Source organism: Bufo gargarizans, chromosome 3 (genome assembly GCF_014858855.1).
Source record: "Bufo gargarizans isolate SCDJY-AF-19 chromosome 3, ASM1485885v1, whole genome shotgun sequence".
Taxonomy (NCBI): Eukaryota; Metazoa; Chordata; class Amphibia; order Anura; family Bufonidae; genus Bufo; species Bufo gargarizans.
This window is the reverse complement of record NC_058082.1, coordinates 80,249,875-80,263,709: the sequence shown is the minus strand read 5'-3', so window position 1 is coordinate 80,263,709 and position 13,835 is coordinate 80,249,875.

Sequence of the window (13,835 nt, the reverse complement as noted above, 5' to 3'; positions counted from 1 at the left end):
GGTTTCATTTACAGTGTTAGAGAATAAAAATCAATGTTCATAAACTGGAAGAATTGTTTGACCAAATCAGTGGAGCTGTTTTCATTTATTCCCCGTTACTCACTTGCCATAATCTCTCATAGAAGGCTGTAAAGGTGGCCAACGAGGCAAGACCACCATCAGATGGACCACCTTTAAGCCACTTACAAACTTATGGTTTACCAGTACTGGGCACATGACTTGGCCCCTAAAAGCACACAGAGCTATGGGGACTGGGTATTGTGGATGTGCTAGCGGCCATCTAGCAACCCATGTCCTCAGCTCTATACCCAAAATCCTGGTGACAGGTTCCCTTTAAAGGGGACCTGTCAGCTCTCCTGGTCTATCTGCTTTAGTTAAATACATGTGTTTCTCATGGAATAACAATTCTGGAGCATCTTTTCTTATACCTCTATGTTGTGACGTCATCAGTTACAGATCACAAGATGATACCACCATGAAGTAAGTAAATAAGCACAAGTAATGTACTGAATGTTTGTAAAGATTTCAGGTTAGAACTTGGGACTGTCTTTCTCAATCTACAATCTACAATCCAGCAGCGGTGGTCGTGCTTGCACACTATAGGAAAAAGCACTAGCCTATGTGCGCTCCCACGGTCCCAGCCACCAGAGAGGCACCTTTTCCTATAGCCGTGGCCGTGCTTTATGTTGACCACTTCCATGCAGCCTGTGACAGTGGACAGAGTACAACTGTGTAAGGAAAGGATGATGACCATACATTACAAGATTAGTCAAAGATGATGCTTCGGTACCTACAGTACGTGTGGCTGACATGACATTATTTTAACTCTGTACATCCTCATTTAATAGGAAATGACATGTCCGCACAGTACTGGCTACAAACCTTTGCAGCCGTATCTTTTGGGACTCCTGGGAAGTTTCTCTTTCTCCTAGCCTCCCTTTCTTTGATGCAATTAGTGCCATCAACTTTTGCGCTCAATACTGGTGAGTTGTCAGGTGGGCGATCCCCAGTGCTCAGCCATAGATATTTCCGGTGACTGAGGAGTTGCAGAATATAAAGCTGCAAGAATATAAGCCAGTATTATTTCTGTGAGGCAGTGACAGGTCCTGTTTAATTCTGTGGTGGTTCTGAAAATGTGATGATATCTATGTGGGTTATTCAGTGCCATTCCTCTATTATTCCTACTACAAGTTTATGAATGAATAGCCAGCAGTCTGCAATAAATCGCCATCAGGTTGTTACCAGTATTGATCAAGCACCAAAGTGCTCTGGTGCTCGAGTAGAACACTTTGGGATGCTCGGGTGCTCTACCGAGCACGATGGAAGTCAATGGGAGAACCCGAGCATTAAACCAGGCACCCCCTGCTCTGAAGAGGGGAGAGTGTCTGGTTCATAGGAAAAGGTCAGAAATTGATGGAAACACCACCGAAATGGTTCGGGAACAGCATGGGGAGGATGTCTGGATGCATCTTGGACTCCCAGATCGCTGCTGGGAACGATGTTGTCCGAATAGTACGCCACTTTTACAGACTGACACTAAGACGCACAAAACTAAAGATAAAATCGATTTTAGAGGAAATTTTTTGGAAGAAACGTTCTTTCCTATATATTTACTTGTATATAAAGAGCAAGTGCTGCCAAAAATTACAAGGAAGAGGCACTCCGATACAACCTGTATATCACATAAAGGAGGGCCTCATTCACATTGTGGTACAATAGTTCAGGTAGTGGGACTCCTACACTCCTACAATTACAAGGATTCAGCACCGCAATGTACCCCTTATTACACATAAAGGAGGGCATCATACACAGCCTTGAAAAATTATGATTGATGGCCTGCTGGTGACCCTCAAAAACATTAGGAGCAAGGGCCTGCTGAGCTGACCATCTACAACATTAGGGGCGAGGGCCTGCTGCCGAGCTGACCATCTACAACAGGGATGTCAAACTCGTGGCCCTCCAGCTGTTGCAAAACTACAACTCCCATCATGCCTGGGCATACTACAGCTATCAGGGAATGATGGGAGTTGTAGTTTTGCAACATCTGGAGGGCCATGAGTTTGACATCCATGATCTACAACATTAGGGGCGAGGGCCTGCTGCTATTTAGGATGTGCAAACGTTATACAGGAGATGTAGCGCAGGTAATGTCGCCTGTCACTAGCGGCAATTTTTTTTTTACTGAATGTCACCGATATTTAGGATGTGTAAACGTTATGCAGGAAATGACGCTGTCACCAGCGGCAAGAAAATTTAATGTCGATGATATTTAGGATGTGCACACGTTATACAGGAGATGTAGCGCAGGTAATGTCGCTGTCACCACCGGCAAAAATAAATTAACTGAATGTCACTGATATTTAGAATGCGCAAATGTTACACAACAGATGTAGCAGAGGTAGTGTCACTGTCAGCAGATTCCAAACAATTGCACGCAATTTTGCGCAGGTTGCGCTAATAATATATATTGCAGCCAGATAAAACAATAGTCCTTAAAAGGACTTTTGGTTCTCTAAATCCTGCCTAAAAAATATAAATAAATTCCTGTCCCTACACTATCTGTCCCTTCTGCTGCAGCTCGCCCTGACTAAGAGTGAGCCGAACCACGTGTCAAGCCCCAATGAATATGGTCCAGCTCTCTAAGCGCCCCCCCCCCCCCCACCCACATTTTGCTGTACTTGCTATACAGCAGCACATACCTCTCATCTCCAGGGCCTCCCAGTTGATGTCTCCTCTGATGTAGATCTTCTCCATTTGGTCTGAACATCTTCTTTCAGCCGCCTCGTCTCTGCAGAGTGTGACACACAGATATCTTAGCCTCCTCACTTTCTTTCATCTCCCAACCTCGAGTCCCCATAGTGTTATCCTGCTGCTTGCTGTGCTCCCCAAAAACCCCATATACTATCCTGAAGAAATATGAGTGCCCCCATAGTAATAGTGCTCCTCACAGTCCCATCAATAGTAATTCCCTTCTAGAATGCCCTCATTAGTAATACCGCCCCTACAGTGTCCCCAACTGTAATAACGCTCCCCAAGAGTGCCCCAATTAGTAGAAGAGCCCTCCAGTATTAATAATAACCTCACAGAGCCTCCAGTAGAAATAAGGCCCCCTATTGTTCCCCCAGTGGTAATAAAGCTCTCTACAGACCCCTCAGTGGTAATAATGTGGATCTATAAGACCCTCCTATAGAGCTCCCAGTAGTAATAAGCTCTTTTAATATTGATTGCAGGCATTTAAAGGGCTTCTGTCACCCCACTAAAGTCATTTTTTTGGGGGGGCTAGTTACATTCCTTATAGTGCGATATATGAGAATATAATGGTGTTACTTACTTTCATTCGGCCGTTTCTTATAAAAACGAAGTTTTATAATATGCAAATCAGGTCTCTACCAGCAAGTAGGGCGTCTACTTGCTGGTAGCCGCTGCAAAAAAACGCCCCCTCGTCGTGTTGATTGACAGGGCCAGCCGCGATCTCCTCCTCCGGCCGGCCCTGTCAGCATTTTAAAAATCGCACGCCTCTGTTCATTCGGCGCAGGCGCTCTGAGATGAGGAGGCTCGTCTCCTCAGAACTCCCTCAGTGCGCCTGCGCCGATGACATCACCGAAAGAGAAGACGTCATCGGCGCAGGCGCACTGAGGGAGTTCTGAGGAGACGAGCCTCCTCATCTCAGAGCACCTGCGCCGAATGAACACAGGGGCGCGATTTTTAAAATGCTGACAGGGCCGGCCGGAGGAGGAGATAGCGGCTGGCCCTGTCAATCAACACGACGAGGGGGCGTTTTTTTTTGCGGCGGCTACCAGCAAGTAGACGCCCTACTTGCTGGTAGAGACCTGGTTTGCATATTTGCAGCATACGGGTAGGCTACCCGACACTGCTAGATTTGAGTGTGTAGTTCCCTTTAAGCCAGTCAGGCCGGTTACCGGCAATCCTTATCACAGCCAGCAGAGGGAGCCCCCAGTTCAGTATAAATAGGCTAGGGCCTAGCTCAGGAGGTTAGAAGTTTCCAGACTCAGTGCAGAGAGGATTTACTCCTGAGTCCATGCATAGAAGTCAGAAGGGCATAGCGAATCAGCCTGAAGACACAGAATACCACAGAGGCCGATCAGAGAAAGCAAAAGGTACTCAAGATAACAGAGGAGGTACTAGATAAGGACAGATTCAAGGGTACGCCAGATAAAGGGCATTAGACCTTGGAGAGAAAGTCACATATGAGTCAGGACCCAGTCAGGAATAGTGAGCAAGCCGCCTGTACTGCATCTCCTGTAATCAACACTCTGTATAATGCCTTGCTAAGACCGGCCATTCTGTAACTCCCAAGAACCACCTGTATTGCTATAAGAAACCAACCGTCTTTTATGGAACTGTGCTCTTCCTGTGTCCATGTATTATCCTGACTGATATTCAGTAAAAGTTCCAGTTTTTGTTGGTTATCCTGTGCTTGCTTCATTCGTCCACCATACTTTACACGGCGTGTCACCGTTTAATTGACACTGGCGTCACGAACTTTTAATCATCTGCCTGTTCCAGCATTTGCCCCAATTGAAGACGACAGTGGATCCCAGGTTAGTGGTCGATCTGCACTACAAAGCCCAGCACACACTACTGACCCCCTGGGACACTGCATCGCTCTTTTTGGCGTCACGAACAGGATCCGCATACTTCGACAGTGCAGAGAAGTGTGAACTGTGTGCTTTAACTATTTCACCACCGTATTACAAAGACTGTACCCTTTATTTCCAAGCCGGTGGATTAAAATTGTGCCTGGGAGGAATCAGAGGCGCTGTACTGTGTTGCGCTACCCCCAGAGGGAAAATCGTACTTGTGGACTGTGATTTATTGGACTTTGCAACACCCTGCTTGCTGTCAGGGAATCGTGATCAAGATGGCCACCGGCCGCCTGGAGTAAAGTTTCCCGCGCTGCTGAGGACCTCCGTGGGCGGATCCCTTCAAAGACACAGAGAATCCCGCCCCTCTTCATCATCGCACCGCCGCGGCCCTGCTTTTCCTGCGTCAGCAACGTCACCGCGTACACAGGACGTCCGGAGTCTCCCGAGATTTGGCCTGCGCGAACCCGCCGATACCGGTAAGAACTTGTATCCGGAGGGAAGGGGATTGTTCCGGCCCCTTTAGTCACCAGCGGCCACCTCGTAATAAGTTAACATGTCAGATCCGGGAGTTGCCGAGCGGCCGGACCCGGGAGAGCTTGCGGCTCCTAATCATCCTATAGCCCCCAGCATGATGCCCTTTACCATGCCTTACTATTTTGGGGCCCCATGGTTTCCCCGCTATAACGGAGAGGCCCATACCCTAAGAGACTTTAAAGAAAAGTTGCTGGCCTTATTCAAACTGTACCCCATAAATGCCGATCAGCAAATGGAAATCTTGCTAGCGCAACTTGAGGGGGCTGCCCGCAGAGAGGTATTATCCTGGCCTGCTGCTGAAAGGAGTACTCTAGAGCAGATATTCACCCGCCTCAGGGCCACTTTTGAAACGAGGACTGCCTCAGAGATAAAGATGCACTTCTTTGGCAAGAAACAGAAGTCCGGTGAGTCCCTCCGTGACTATGCCCTATCACTTCAGGAGGCTTTGGGGGCTGTAATCCAGATAGATCCCAAGGAAGCTGATAACCAGGATCAGACCCTGAGGGAACAATTTATTACCGGAGTGGCTAGTGAGCAAATAAGGACCCAATTAAAGATGCTGTCCGCCCAACACCCTAACAGTACCTTTCTGGACTTTAAAGAACTGGCTATAAAAATTCTGGGGTCAGCAGTATCTACAGAGTTGAGCACCCCACCTGAGTTATCAGCCTGCAGGTCAAAACCGTTTATCATTAACCGAGCTGAGGCCGGTCAAGCTGTTCAGGCTACAGCTACCGATACTATCGCCATGCTGACAGAGCAAGTAAATCACCTCACTAAAAGCCTAGAGAGAGTGTGCAGAAAAATGGAGGAATGGGAAAAACCTATGATGTCAGAAGAGGAGTTCCTGTCACCCTCTAAGCCGTTCCCACCTCCATACCAAGAGACTCACCCCAGGGATCCGGGGAGGCGCAATAGGGGTCGCCAGCGGCCCGTGTGTACATACTGCAAAAAGATGGGACACACAGAATCCACTTGCTGGCAGTTAAACGGGCAACCCCTGAGGCTGAGGACCACCCCTCGGGAGGTAGAACACTAGGTCCAAAAGATCCAAATTGGATGCCACGGTATGTAGGATCCCATCCTAAAATCAATGTGGAGATTAACGGGGTCCCCTTTGAAGCCCTATTAGATACTGGGTCTCAGGTCACTACTATTCAGCTGCCCGCCTTTGAAAGATTCTGGGACACCAATCAATTGACCCAGCCGCCTGAATCCTGGGTAGAGATTATCGCCAGCAATGGCAAACCGGTAAAGATCCATGGATACTGGGAACCCACCCTGCAGGTGGGAGAAGTCACCTTGCCTCAACAGGGGGTGATAGTAGTACAGGCCGGCGACAGAGGAGGACATCCTGTCATTCTAGGCACCAATGTCTTCAAAAACTGTTATGCTGAAATACTTGCCGTATTACATCAGACTCTGCCCACCGCTTCCTCTGCGTCCAAGAGGGTGATTCAAAAGACTATCACTGTGTTAAGTGCCCAGCAGAGGTTTGCTAACGGGAAAGGAGAAATTTGTACTGCCAAGATTCGTGATAATAAGCCTGTGACTTTGCCTCCTAATTCCCAAACTCTCTTATGGTGTCGTGCTGTCCTGGGAGTCCAAGGCCAAGATTATCCAGCCCTGGTGGAGCCAATCCAGATGGAGAACTACCCTTATGTGAGAGCTGCCAAGTGCCTGGTGAACGTCTCCCAAGGTAAAGTACCTGTCCGTCTGATTAACCTGAGTGATCATCCTGTGGCGCTTACTAAGCATTACCCTGTTGCCCAGCTTTCTCAGGTGTTCTTCCAAGACATCATCCGTCTTCCAGTGACAGAAAAGCCGCCAGCTGCAGTCAGCGGATGTCCGCCGGTGCCCCAGTCACAAGTACCCTGGTGGGAAGAGCTACATGTCGGGGACGAGACTACCCCCCAACATCAACAAGAAGGGATACTACGGCTTGTCAAAGAGCACCACCAGGCCTTCAGTAAACATGCTGCTGATTATGGAGAGGTTAGTGCCATACAACACACCATACCTACTGGCTCTCATCCTCCTATCAAGGAGAGATACCGACCCTTACCGCCTACTTCCTATCAGACTGTAAAGGAAATGATCCAAGAGATGAAAGACTCTAATGTAATCCGGGACAGTCGTAGCCCGTGGGCGGCACCCCTGGTCCTTGTAAAGAAGAAGGATGGTGGTATCCGTTTCTGCGTGGACTATAGAAAAATTAACCAAATAACCCACAAAGATGCATACCCACTGCCCCGCATTGAAGAGTCACTAACTGCTCTGGGCTCCGCTGCCTATTTCTCCACATTGGACTTGACCAGTGGCTACTGGCAAGTACCCATGGCCCCGGCAGATAGGGAAAAGACTGCTTTCACCACTCCCATGGGCCTGTTCGAATTCAATTGTATGCCGTTCGGGTTATGTAATGCCCCAGGAACTTTCCAGAGACTAATGGAGCGGTGTTTGGGTCACAAAAACTTCGAAACAGTGCTGCTGTATCTAGATGACGTCATTGTGTACTCAAAAACATATGAAGACCACCTGAAACACTTAGCAGAGGTCTTTGAAATCCTTGTCAAATATGGCCTGAAGGTAAAGCCATCTAAATGCCACTTGCTCAAACCTGCGGTAAAATACCTGGGACATGTGGTAAGCGGAGAGGGCGTACAACCTGACCCTGATAAGTTAGCGGCTGTCCGTAACTGGCCGGTACCCACTACCGTCAAAGAGGTGAGGGGTTTCCTTGGTTTTGCCGGCTACTATAGACGTTTCATCCCCCATTTTGCTCAAATAGCCGATCCTCTCCAGGAACTCTTGAGGGGGCAGCCCAAGAAAAGTCCTAGAACTCCAGTGCTCATTGAGTGGAATGAAGAGAGAGAGATAGCGTTCCAGTTGTTAAAAAAGAAACTGACCGAGCCTCCCGTGTTAGGTTATCCCGACTACAGCAAGCCCTTCCATCTGTATACTGATGCTAGCAAGCGAGGCCTGGGGGCTGTGTTAGCCCAGATTCAAGAGGGAAAAGAAAGAGTGATAGCTTATGCAAGCCGCTCCCTGAAAGGAGCTGAGAAAAATGACCAGAATTATAGTTCCTTCAAACTAGAATTCCTGGCATTAGTGTGGGCAGTGACGGAAAAATTCAAAGATTATCTAGCCGCTACCCCATTCATTGCATTCACTGATAATAACCCCCTGGCACATCTAAATACAGCTAAATTGGGGGCTCTGGAGCAAAGATGGGCCTCTCGTCTCGCCAACTATGATTTCTCTGTAAAATATCGCGCTGGACGTACTAACGACAATGCTGATGCTTTATCCAGACTCCCCACAGAGACAGCTCCTGATGATGTGCGAGATGCTTGGGAAGATGTAGAAATGCCGGCCTTCTACCATAAATTTGCTCAACAGGATCAGGCTCGGGCTACCAGTAACAGAGCTGCAGTTCCTTCACCCTCCAGTAGGCCGGAACTCAAAGAAGAAAGGTGGGTGAAACTACAGTCTGAAAGTAGAGTGCTGGGTGAATTGTTGGACTTCATTACCAGTGGCAGAACCCCTGAGAGGATTCGGCGTAAGAGTACAGATCCTGAGCTCATCAAACTGTGGAGACAGCGCAATCAACTCTTCATACAAAAGGGCCTGTTGCTACGGAGAAGCCTAGACCCAGTGTCCAACGAAAGAGTGCATCAAATTCTCATACCCCGACGAGATGCAGGTATGGTGTTGGAGATGTACCACAATCAATCCGGTCACTTTGGGGTCCAAAAGACTGAGGCAAATATCCGCCAGCGGTTTTACTGGGTGGGCATGCGAGAAGACATGGAGAAGTGGTGTCGAGAGTGTGTAGCCTGTACCTTGAAACGAGGTGAACACCATGATCAGAGGGCACCACTGAGACCCATTGTAAGTACTCGTCCTCTTGAACTTGTCGCCATCGACCATGTGAAGCTGGAACCTAGTCGCTCAGGGTATGTGTACGCTATGACTATTATTGACCATTTCACTAAGTTTGTTGTAGCGGTGCCTGTGAGAGACCAGACGGCCAAGACTACAGCCGAACTGTTCTGGAAACACTTCCTCCTGCCCTACGGTTGTCCAGAAAAGATCCTCACCGATCAAGGTCCTGCTTTTGAGTCCCATCTGTTCCATGAACTGTGCCGCCTGCACAACTGTAAGAAGATCCGGACGACGGCCTACCATCCGCAAGGTAATGGATTATGTGAAAAAATGAATCAGACCTTGATAGAGATGCTGAGGACCGTGCCTCCTGAAACCCGGGGAGATTGGCCTAATCTGTTGCCACAGCTCATGTTCACATACAATCATACCATACACTGTTCCACCGGGTATACCCCCTTTTATTTGATGTTTGGGCGCCAAGGGATTATTGCCTGCTGACCACTCCTTGGACTGTACTCGTACCTGATTGCATCAACCCATTCCCTAATACCGACTGGGTTGCTGAACACCAAAGGCGATTGAATACAGCCCAAGCTATTGTTCAGGAACGTATGGACTATGCTAGAGACCGGCAGCAGAGAGACTATGACCAAGCAGCCCATGCAGAACCCTTGACAATAGGGGCTGTGGTATGGTTAAAAAATAACCGCCGTACCAGTAAACTGGACAGTAAATGGGAGCAAAGTCCTTATGTTGTCACTGCAATCCCAAATGTTGGAACTCACACTTATGAGATCACCCGGGAGGGCAGGGGATCCCAAATTGTACACCGAAACCGGTTAAAGCTCTGCCTGACACCAGAACCCAGTGCCGAGAGTTCTATATCTGAACCCCCTGTGTCAGAGTCATCGATACAGCCCGAGGATCCTATGCAGGCTGTCCGAAATCTAAGGTATGACGCCGATCCCATGCATTGGCTTCTGACACCATGGTTGAACTTGTTGGTGCCCGCTCCGGCACCTACTGTACCTTTACTTCCAGAAGAGCCGGTTCAAGATGCCCCGGATCCAGTTCCCCCTCCAGTGGATCCTGTTGTTCCTGTTGTTCCCGTTGTTCCTGACCAAGGTCTTACGGATGGAGATCCTCCCGTTGCTACTCCCTCTTCTACCTCGGTGCTAAGGGAAGAGGAAACCCCTGTGTTGAGAAGGTCCACCCGGATGACCAGGGGACGTCCGCCAGTCCATTTAAGAGACTTTGACTATGTTGGTGGTGTCTCCTCCCGAACAGTTACTATCGGAAATAGCCTGCTTGATGTTTGTGCGCAAGAATGGACTCCTCCACGTGAGCCCTTGCCTGTTCTACACCCACAGGGAAACCCTGTGTAGTTCCTTATTATACCTCAGTCAAGAAAAATAGACTAACCTGGTTCACCTTAAGTCCGCTGTGCCAGGTCAGCGGCCGTGCCTAAGAAGAAAGAAGACGCCCCTTTTTCTTGCGTCAGTTATTGCAAATGTTATATTTTTATGTGAAATAGTTGTTTATTATATTTATAATGTAATGTTTAAATTATGCATCCGCTTATGTTGGTTCAGGCGTGTGTGTGAGTACGAGGCCTTACTCACGTTAAAGTCTGGGGGTGTGCAGCATACGGGTAGGCTACCCGACACTGCTAGATTTGAGTGTGTAGTTCCCTTTAAGCCAGTCAGGCCGGTTACCGGCAATCCTTATCACAGCCAGCAGAGGGAGCCCCCAGTTCAGTATAAATAGGCTAGGGCCTAGCTCAGGAGGTTTAGAAGTTTCCAGACTCAGTGCAGAGAGGATTTACTCCTGAGTCCATGCATAGAAGTCAGAAGGGCATAGCGAATCAGCCTGAAGACACAGAATACCACAGAGGCCGATCAGAGAAAGCAAAAGGTACTCAAGATAACAGAGGAGGTACTAGATAAGGACAGATTCAAGGGTACGCCAGATAAAGGGCATTAGACCTTGGAGAGAAAGTCACATATGAGTCAGGACCCAGTCAGGAATAGTGAGCAAGCCGCCTGTACTGCATCTCCTGTAATCAACACTCTGTATAATGCCTTGCTAAGACCGGCCATTCTGTAACTCCCAAGAACCACCTGTATTGCTATAAGAAACCAACCGTCTTTTATGGAACTGTGCTCTTCCTGTGTCCATGTATTATCCTGACTGATATTCAGTAAAAGTTCCAGTTTTTGTTGGTTATCCTGTGCTTGCTTCATTCGTCCACCATACTTTACACGGCGTGTCACCGTTTAATTGACACTGGCGTCACGAACTTTTAATCATCTGCCTGTTCCAGCATTTGCCCCAATTGAAGACGACAGTGGATCCCAGGTTAGTGGTCGATCTGCACTACAAAGCCCAGCACACACTACTGACCCCCTGGGACACTGCATATTATAAAACTTCGTTTTTATAAGAAACGGCTGAATGAAAGTAAGTAACAACATTATATTCTCATATATCGCACTATAAGGAATGTAACTAGCCCAAAAAAAAAATATGACTTTAGTGGGGTGACAGAAGCCCTTTAACCCCTCAGATGCAGTGGTCAGTTCTGGCTCACCTTTATATGATGATCATAAGCCCTTATAGGGTATATTAACAGGGGTTGGCTATATGTAAAATAGCAGCATTGGAATGAAATAGCAATAAGTGAGATTGTTTTGGTAAAAGGTATGTGTGTCGCCCGTGCACCCGGGTATATACACAAGAGCAGCCCTGTAAATGTTCCATTATCTTCTCATACTTCTCTGGTTCATGATTTGCATTTAGCTGCTGAAAATTTGGTAGTTTCCAATGTCAGTAATAAAAAAAAAAATATCCTCACAAGATATGTAGCCTTGTCTTATGTGATGGAAAGCCCCACTGTTCTTACTTCATGTACAGAGTATACACTGTACAAGAAAGCTTGTTTGGTCTCTTCTTTCATCAGGATGTTATTATTATACGACGGTCTGAACATCGGAAATAGTATGAGGTACCGTTAAAGTGAAATCTCCCTTCAGATATGAGATGTAGGGTAAGGATGAGCAGAGCAATTCCGCAGCTGAACTGATCACAGGTATTAACACTTTTTATCCCATAAGCGAACATTGGGGATTTTTATTTTTTTTATTTTTCTGGTGGAAAATTCTGCCATGTGTGAGGGCACCCTTAGGAGACCAAATGGTCATATATAATTTTTTGGGAATTTGGTTCAGGTCTGAATCGAACTTTAAAAAAACTTTGACAAATCGGACCCAAAACAAATCTGAAAAAGGTTGCTCATCCAAATTTTTTTGGGGGAAACTTGATTTGCTCATCTCTAGTATGTACAGTCCTGATCAAAAGTTTAAGACCACTTGAAAAATGGCAAAAAATCATATTTTACATTGTTGGATCTTAACAAGGTTCCAAGTAGAGCTTCAACATGCAGAACATGCAACAAGAAGAAATGGGAGTGAGACAAAACATTTTTTGAGCATTTAATTAATTGAAAATAACGATTAAACTGAAATAGGCTGTTTTTCAGCTGATCCAAATTTTAGGACCACATGCCTTTAAAAGGCCAAATCTGTGCAAAGATGTGGATTCATTGTCATTTTCTGTCAGGTAGTCACACGTTGTAATGGCAAAGGCAACAAAAACTCTCCCTTTTTGAACGTGGTCGGGTTGTTGAACTGCATGAACAGGGTCTCTCACAGCGCGCCATTGCTGCTAAGGTGGGACGCAGTAAGACGACCATTTGGAATTTCTTAAATGATCCTGAGGGTTATGGAACAAAAAAGTCAAGCGGAAGACCCCAATAAATTTCATCAGCACTGAGCCAGAGGATCCAATTGGCTGTCCGTCAAGACACTGGACGATCCTTGACCCAAATTAAGGCCCTTACTGGTGCTGACTGCAGCCCCATAACCATCAGACGGCATCTGAGACTGAAGGGCTTAAAAAACAAAAAACGTCTTCAAAGACCGCGTCTCCTTGAACGCCACAGAACTGCTCATTTGGACTTTGCAAGAGAGCACCAAACATGGGACATTCAAAGGTGGAAGAAAGTTTTATTCTCTGATGAGAAAAAATGTAACCTTGATGGTCCTGATGGTTTCCAACGTTACTGGCATGACAAGCAGATCCCACCTGAGATGTTTTCTACGCGCTACAGTGGAGGGGGCGCCATAATGGTCTGGGGTGCTTTTTCCTTCAGTGGAACAATGGAGCTTCAGGAAGTGCAGGGGCGTCAAACGGCCGCTGGCTATGTCCAGATGTTGCAGAGAGCATTCCTCATGACTGAGGGCCCTCGTCTGTGTGGTAACGACTGGGTTTTTCAACAGGACAACGCTACAGTACACAATGCCCACAGGACAAGGGACTTCTTCCAGGAGAATAACATCACTCTTTTGGCCCATCCTGCGTGTTCCCCTGATCTAAATCCAATTGAGGACCTTTGGGGATGGATGGCAAGGGAAGTTTAAAAAAATGGACAACGGTTCCAGACAGTAGATGGTCTTCGTACGGCCGTCTTCACCACTTCGAGAAATGTTCCCATTCACCTCATGGAAACGCTTGCATCAAGCAGCCTGTTTCAGTTTATTCTTTGTTTTCATGAAATTGAATGCTCAAAAAATTTTTGGTCTCACTCCCATTTCTTCTTGTAGCATGTTGAAGCTCTACTTGGAACCTTGTTAAGATCCAGCCATGCTAAATATGATTTTTTGCCATTTTTCAAGTGGTCTTAAACTTTTGATCAGGACTGTATATTTATTTATACATCTCCTTGTGTTTCGTAGATCAATTTTC